This window comes from Schistocerca serialis, chromosome 2 (assembly GCF_023864345.2).
Source record: "Schistocerca serialis cubense isolate TAMUIC-IGC-003099 chromosome 2, iqSchSeri2.2, whole genome shotgun sequence".
Lineage (NCBI taxonomy): Eukaryota > Metazoa > Arthropoda > Insecta > Orthoptera > Acrididae > Schistocerca > Schistocerca serialis.
Genome location: NC_064639.1, coordinates 167,394,707 through 167,403,177, shown reverse-complemented (window position 1 = coordinate 167,403,177; position 8,471 = coordinate 167,394,707). Strand labels below are relative to the sequence as shown.

Genomic DNA, 8,471 nt, shown 5'->3' with positions numbered 1-8,471 from the left:
CTAGGCGCTACAGTCTGGAACCGCGCGACCGCTACGGTCGCAGGTTCGAATCCTGCCTCGGGCATGGATGTGTGTGATGTCCTTAGGTTAGTTAGGTTTAAGTAGTTCTAAGTTCTAGGGGACTGATGACCTCAGAAGTTAAGTCCCATAGTGCTCAGAGCCAGTTTTTTGAACAAACGACTGACAAATCGCATTCATAGGATTGGTACCCTGGCGAAGTACTCTTTAGCAGCGAATATCGGCTGTAACATTCCGTGTGGCGACCGTGACAGGAAGAAAAAGAAACTGAAATAACTTTGTGGTGATAGTAAGAAGAATTTCACCGGAAATTCGTTAGAAAATACGACGTTGCTGATGGCGGCAACCGTAAACAGGGATAAAGAGAAGAGACGTACCTGAAATGTATTACCACAGTACGTGAGGTAGATATTACCTTGTGATAACCACCGAATGATTAGATAACAGTGAATTAAACAGGAGAAAGAAGATTTGTTGAAGAGAGTAACTCTTCAACATTAAAAATTGTTACCGTGTGTGAGCGTTGGCTCAGCACGTAATACAAGATGTACTAAGCTGACAAAACAGAAGAGTTTGTGAACAACTTCAACGTCTACGAGTCCGACTGCGGTTCTTGAAGGCAACGCTCCGCCACTCCACACCTCGAGGTCGGGATGGTTAAAAGCAGCAACTGCAACGGCTGAGGCTACAAGACACCTACCCCAGACGTCACGTCGCATCTCACACACACACACACACACACACAAAGGCGTCGGCTTCGAGCTGTTACAAACTAGGTGAGCTGTAATGAGGACATTTACAGTTATGTCTAGTGTTTCATACTGTATCTAATTTTATCTGCAGTACTACATTCTGGTTTCAAGAGGATAAAACATTTATCCAAAATAATTAGTGTTAATGAGTGTGCGAATTTCACAGTTTAGTATGTGTATATAACTAGGAGGACGGTTACAAAAATTATAAGTGAGATTTTAGGTAAGCTGAAGCGGCTCCATCAAACAGATGAACTTCCTCAAAAAATAACAAGCCAAAGATATGACAAAACTCGAAACGGCCAATAAAACTCAAGCAGATAAATTGAAACAGCTGGATATGCTAGAAGACATGTCTAATGATATCACAGCACTTACAAATAGCTAGAATGTCTCGAACTGAGGCAACCTTAGCAAACTTACCGAAAGACCTCGAAACAGAAACGAAGAAATACTGTCATTCGGTTCAGGAAGGAAGTAGAGGAAAATTGTAATAATATCAATGATAAGCTCAAACGGTTAGAAAATACAGCTGCGAGTGATTTCGAAACTGTTGCAACCCTATCTATGATACATAGAATAGGGTTGAAGTATAGTAAATAAATAGAAAGCTTGTTGAAATAAGTAGTGATTCAAATAATTTAGCTAGTCTGGGAAAGCGTATACAGGCATTAGCCGGACAGAAAGTACAAGAAAAAGTACTAGTTGTAATTCTAAATCTGTGGACGATACGGTTAATCATCAGAATTAATTTCAGAAACTGTAACGAGAGCTAAATAACACCAAACAGGAGCTTAGGAATGAAACATCTCCAGCCAACACTGAGTAATCTACAGAGATATTACAGGAATTACAATTAGGAAACGGATTACATGGGACGAAACAATTCCCTAAATTTAAACCCAAAGCTGATGTACATACGATGTATTTATGAAGAGTGTTTTCCCCGTCAGTGCCCAAGATGGAATGAATCTAAGGAAATAGATTCTTGCAATCGGACATTTAGTAGCTCAGACCGCGGAACGGGGGGGCAACCCATTCTGAGGAGTTTAAATTGTGCGACGACTTCCAGTAAAAATTTAAGAGAAAATATTGGTCAGAGAGTACGCAAGACAAATTAAGTAAGCTTAGAACCATATTGATCAGCCAGAACATTATGAGCACCGACGTGCTATCGATATAAACCCTGCCGGCCGGTGTGGCCGAGCGCTTCTAGGCGCTTCAGTCTGAAACCGCGTGACCGTTACGGTCGCAGGTTCGAATCCTGCCTCGGGCATGGATGTGTGTGATGTCCTTAGATTAGTTAGGTTTAATTAGTTCTAAGTTCTAGGCGACTGATGACCTCAGAAGTTAAGTCGCATAGTGCTCAGAGCCATTTGAACCATTTGATGTAAACCCGTCCCGCCAATAGTAGCGGCACCTGGCGAGGAATGACTACTAGTCACACGTATGGTGCATGTAGTTAGTACCAGCGATCGTGCTGTCCTTGTGTAGACTGGGGAAGGCGCGCGGCCTATCTGAGTTTGACCGAGGGCAGATTTTGACGGCCCGGAGGCTCGACACGAGCATTTCGTGAACTACACGACTTGTTGGGTATTCGAGGAGTGCTGTGGTGAGCGTCTTCAACACGTGGCGAAACCAAAGTGAAACCACGTCCAGATGTCGTGAGGTTCGGCTGCTACCCCTCACTACAGATATCGGACGTCGTAGGCTGGGCAGTGTGGTGTCACCGCCAGACACCACACTTGCTAGGTGGTAGCCTTTAAATCGGCCGCGGTCCGTTAGTATACGTCGGACCCGCGTGTCGCCACTGTCAGTGATTGCAGACCGAACGCCGCCACACGGCAGGTCTAGAGAGACTTCCTAGCACTCGCCCCAGTTGTACAGCCGACTTTACTAGCGATGGTTCACTGACAAATTACGCTCTCATTTGCCGAGACGATAGTTAACATAGCCTTCAGCTACGTTATTTGCTACGACCTAGCAAGGCGCCATTATCATTTGCTATTTATCTTGTGATGCATGTACCGTCAAGAGCTATGTTCACCACTTATGGATTAAAGTTAAGTATTCCAGCAGCTTCGTACATTTTTTGCTAGTATAATTACTTTACCTGTTCCAGATCTCACGCCAGCCTGCGTGAGCTTAAACGCGTGCCTTTCGGCTTCCTCCTAGTGGCTTGGCTGTCTTGCCAAGTCACTACAGGCAGACTGGTAAAACAGGACAGGCGTTGAACTGTGACGGAACTAACATCTAACTTTAATGGTAGACGGAGTACAAGTGTGTCTGAATACACAGTGCACCGAATACTCCAAGCGAATAGTTTCTGCAGCTGCCGACCCATGCATGTGCCACCACGACGAAATGGGCACTTGACCATCGCCCCTGGCCGTTGGCGCAGTCGCAGAGCGTTGAATGGACTGATGAATCCCGGTACCCTATTTATCATGCTGATGAGAGGGCGCGAATCCCTCGTCTTCCAGGGGAGCAGCTCCTTGACACCTCTGCTGCAGGACGGAGACAAGCTGGCGGCGGCTCCGTTATGTTCAAGGGGACATTCACATGGACATCCATTGGTCCAGTGGAGTTTGTACAAGGCACTGTGACAGCCGAGGAGTATGATTCAATGGTTGCAGACTACAAGCAACGCTTCATGACGATCATGTTTCCCAACAGCTGTGGCATTTTTCAACAGGATAATGCGCCATGTCACAAGGCCAACAGTGTGATGGAATGGTTCTAGGAATACAGTGGCAAGTTCCAATTGATGTGCTGACCCCACAACTCGACAGATCTTAACCCGATCGAATACATCTGGAGTGTGATTGAACGTGGCGTCAGATCTCATCGCCCCCTTCCCAGAATTTACGGGAAGTAGGTAAGCTGTGTGTGCAGATGTGGTACCAACACCCTGCAGTGACCTACTAAGGCCTCACTGCTTCCATGCCACGTTGCCTCGTCGTGTCGCCGCTGTTATCCGTGCTAAAGATGGACATACCGGCTATTAGATAGGTGGTCATAATGTTCTGCCTGAGCAGCGTATTAGATCAAACGTTCTATAATAGCTCATGTGGGACATGTAAGAAGTATACTGAATGGCATTTAAACAGACCAAAATTTTTAGACAACCCACTAGTGACTAGATGAAAAACATTTAGTACAGTTCCTATGGAGCTGTTACCTTACTATGTACGAAAAGAGATATTCTTTAATGGATGTACTAATGTGGATAATTTAGTGCAGTTGGTTGCAGGGTCGGATACATTAAATAAAGAAAGAATCGCTACACGTCGAAATGTCAAAGATGAAAAGAAAGTAATTTTTGTTACGTAAATAGCAAACCTATGTTAGGAAAAACTGAAAAATAAATACGAGAGGAAGTAATAATTCAGAGATATTTGTGCCGAGTAAAGCAAATACTGGTGATAACTGAGTGACAAACAACCCATCCTAATCGAAACGTAAAACACAAACGGGTACTTATGCTATAGTAGTAACGGTAAGCATCCATCGTTCTGGAACGTGGGCCAGAACTCAGCGTGTAACAAAACAATAAAAGGCCAATACACAAAACGATAATAGCTACACTCAAACAATACCTACAAAGAAGTGTTAATTATAAGAGGATAAAATACTGGAGGAGGAAAATGTGAAACCGTTAATAAGAGGAAATCTGTGGGGAAAGGGTGTAAACATATACATAGACTATGGAAGCTAAATTTCATTAGTATCACAGGAATACCTCGAAACACTTAGCAATACAAATACATGCCCTATTCTACCAGTGACAGGAATCACTGGCAGTAAAGGAAAACAAATTCGACAATATACACGATTACCTATAGAAATAAATCATTTTAAGATTATGCAAACTTTGTTAGGGATATCTAATACTACATTACAGATATTAAATAAGTATCGAGTGGTTAGTAAAGTGTAAAATAAAAATGGACTTCGCCAACAAATTATTATACTGGAATAATGACTGTCAGAATTACGTTGCAGTGTTTAAGGCAAATTTCGTAGGTAATATACTTATGCTATAGTAGTGACGGTAAGGATTCAACGTTCTGGAACGTGAGCCAGAACTCAGCATGTAACAAAACAACAAAAGGCCAATACATAAAACGATTAATAGATATACTCAAACAATGCCTACAAAGAAATGTTTATTACAAGAGGATAAAATGCGGGAGGAGGAAAAAGTGAAACCATTAATAGGAGGGAATATGTGGGGAAAGAGCGTAAACATATACATAGACTATGGAAGCTAAATTTCGTTAGTATCAAAGGAATACCTCGAATCAATTAGCAATACAAATACATGTCCTATTCTACCGGTAACAGGAGTGTACATTATAGGAATCACTTGCTGTAAAGAAAAACAAATTAGACAATATACACGATGAACTATAGAAATAAATCATTTTAAGTTTATGTAAACTTTGTTAGGTTTATCTAATACTACCTTACAGATATTAACAGGTATCGACTGGTTGATGATGATGATGATGATGAAGTCCCATACTCCGTGACGGAGCGTAGGGGAACGATGCGGGAGACCCGCACCGCCGTACTAGGCAGGGTCCTAGCGGAGGTGGTTTGCCATTGCCTTCCTCCGACCGTAGTGGGGATTAAAGATGATGATGATGAGGACGACACAACAACACCCAGTCATCTCGAGGCAGGAAAAATCCTCGACCCCGCCGGGAATCGAACCTGGGACCCCGTGCTCGGGAAGCGAGAACGCTACCGCGAGACCACGAGCAGCAGTAAAGTGTAAAATAAAAATGGACTTCGCCAACAAATAATTATACCGGAATATTGACTGTCAGAATTATGTTGCAGTGTTTAACGCATATTTCGTAGGTAATATATTGCTGAAAAAAAAAATAGTGCACCGGAAAAACCTATTTTGATCCGATAGCGGCATATGCTATCTGGAGGATAGGATATGTACTGATAATGGTTTCAGTGTCGTCCGCCAACAGATAGTGTAGTGGCATAGCTACCAGAGCTCCATCTGTATCTACCTTTTAATAGCGAATGCTCACCACCAGAAAGTCCTTTTCCTCTCCCCTCCACTGCCTTTTCCACTCCTTCTCGCGTTCGCCCAGCCCCCCGCCCCCTTTGTTTTCTATCTCCCCTCCCTCCATCGGCTCCTCCCTTTTGTCCCTTTCCTCTCCTTCTCCCCTTTCCCCTTCATCGGTCCAGGTCCTCCCCCACCCCACCGCCCCCACCCCCAATCTGCCAACACGCCTCTAAAGTGTTGTTTTAAGTGAGTGTCCCTGTTGTGCGTCCCCTGTCAGTGTTGCAAACAGCCACCATACTGTCACTAGTTGTGAAACTTCCTGGCAGATTAATACTGTGTGCCAGACCGAGACTCGAACTCGGGACCTTTGCCTTTCTCGGGCAAGTGCTCTACCAACTGAGCTACCAAGCACGACTCACAGCCCGTCCTCACAGCTTTACTTCTGCCAGTACTTTGTCACTGGTTGTGTTTTTATCTCATGCGAACAGAAACCAAATTGTCGCCGAGTTTTTTAATTGTGCATGTCTCCTCCCTGTGTGTCTTCATTCGCATCGTCAATGCCATGTTCTTGTATTTTAAGTTCCGCAACTTTCCGCCATTTTACTGTTATTACAAAGCACGTTTTAATGTCTTTTTATATTGTTTGTTCTCTTACCATTGTTGTCTCTCGGCTGTAAAACAGCGTATTAAGCTGCTGTCAGCCCGCCCCTCCCCAAGTGGGGGGGGGGGGGGGGGGGGGCAAATCGAAAATCAGTAAAAGAAAAAAAAAGAACGGCAGAAAGCTCAGCATGGTGCAAACGTGTGAAGCAAGCAGGCAACCAATTATGTGATTGGATTGAAGAGTTCCTAGATAACAGGGCGCAGCATGTCATTCTCAATGGAGAGAAGTCTTACGAAGTAAGAGTGATTTCAGGTGTGCCGCTTGGGAATGTCGGAGGACCGTTGCTATTCACAATATACATAAATGACCTTGTGGATGACATCGGAAGTTCACTGAGGCTTTTTGCGGATGATGCTGTGGTATATCGAGAGGTTGTAACAATGGAAAATTGTACTGAACTGCAGGACGATCTGCAGCAAATTGACGCATGGTGCAAGGAATGGCAATTGAATCTTAATGTAGAAAAGTGTAATGTGCTGCGAATACATAGAAAGATAGATCCCTTATCATTTAGCTACAAAATAGCAGGTCAGCAACTGGAAGCAGTTAATTCCAAAAATTATCTGGGAGTACGCATTGGGAGTGATTTAAAATGGAATGATCATATAAAGTTAATCGTTGGTAAAGCAGATGCCAGACTGAAATTCATTGGAAGAATTCTAAGGAAATGCAATCCGAAAACAACGGAAGTAGGTTACAGTACGTTTGTTCGCCCACTGCTTGAATACTGCTTAGGAGTGGGATATCCATACCAGATAGGGTTGATAGAAGAGATAGAGAAGATCGAACGAAGAGCAGCGCGCTTCATTACAGGATCATTTAGTAATTGCGAAAGCATTACGAAGATGATAGATAAATTCCAGTGGAAGACTCTGCAGGAGAGACGCTCAGTAGCTCGGTACGGGCTTTTGTTAAAGTTTAGAGAACATACCTTCACCGAAGAGTCAAGCAGTATATTGCTCTCTCCTACGTATATCTCGCAAAGAGACCATGAGGATAAAATCAGAGATTAGAGCCCACACAGAAGCATACCGACAATCCTTCTTTCCACGAACAATACGAGACAGGAATAGAAGGGAGAACCGATAGAGGTACTCAAGGTACCCTCCGCCACACACCGTCAGGTGGCTTGCGGAGTATGGATGTAGATGTAGATCTAGATGTATTGTAAGGGTAGCTGTGGTAGACCGTGCAGCTACCACAGTACAGATAAGAGGACTTGTGGGTCCAGACGTGTCAACACGAACCGTTCCAAATAGGTTATTAGCAGTGGGCACGCACACCGCTAGCGCATCTTCCACTCACGCGACAGCATCGACGTGCATGACTCGACTGGTGCCGCCAGAGCACCACTTCGAAGTTGAAATGGCACGCAGTGGACTTGAGTGTTGGAAGCCGCCCACACACAGGTGATGGTCATTTGCATATACGACATAGACCTGGTGAGCGCTGTCTCGTAGAGCACTTACATCGAAAACACACTGACCCCACTCCAGGCCTTATGGTCCAGGGTGTTATAGGCTACAAGTCTCGTCTACCTTTGGCTTTTCTCGAGGGGATGCTAACCAGCGCTCGATATGCGCTGAATGTTTGTTGTGTACATAGTTCTGCATAGTCAGCGCATACACAACTTTCCCACTAGAGCATGCCCCACTAAGCACAACAGCGCAGGCACAGCGCTCGTCTGTCTCCGCACTACGAGATGGCGCTGCCTTAGAGACGGACCAAATTCTGCTTCTGCCGATCCACGTATTAATATGTAATGCAGCCAGTGAGATTGCTGCTAACGTTGAACCTTTTCTCCTCACGGGTCACACTCGTGCAGTGATACCTGAACGCTCGAGGTATTATAACGAGTGTACAGACCTCCGATTGGTCAGTCTGCATTTGTCTGCATTAGTCTATAGCCAAGTTTCAGTCTGCGCCTAATAAGATTATCATATTCCTGTACATAGCCATGAAGATAAATGAATAGACACTTTGCCACGTATCAGAGATATGTGAGAAT

General features: G+C 44.3%; 1 non-coding gene across 1 annotated transcript; it reads right to left on the bottom strand.

The window, feature by feature from the left end:
• Window positions 1-6,139: 6,139 nt before the first annotated feature.
• On the bottom strand, window positions 6,140-6,213 carry Trnas-aga (transfer RNA serine (anticodon AGA)). The gene has a single exon. It is a non-coding gene; the product is annotated as a tRNA-Ser (tRNA).
• Between the last annotated feature and the right edge of the window lie 2,258 nt (window positions 6,214-8,471).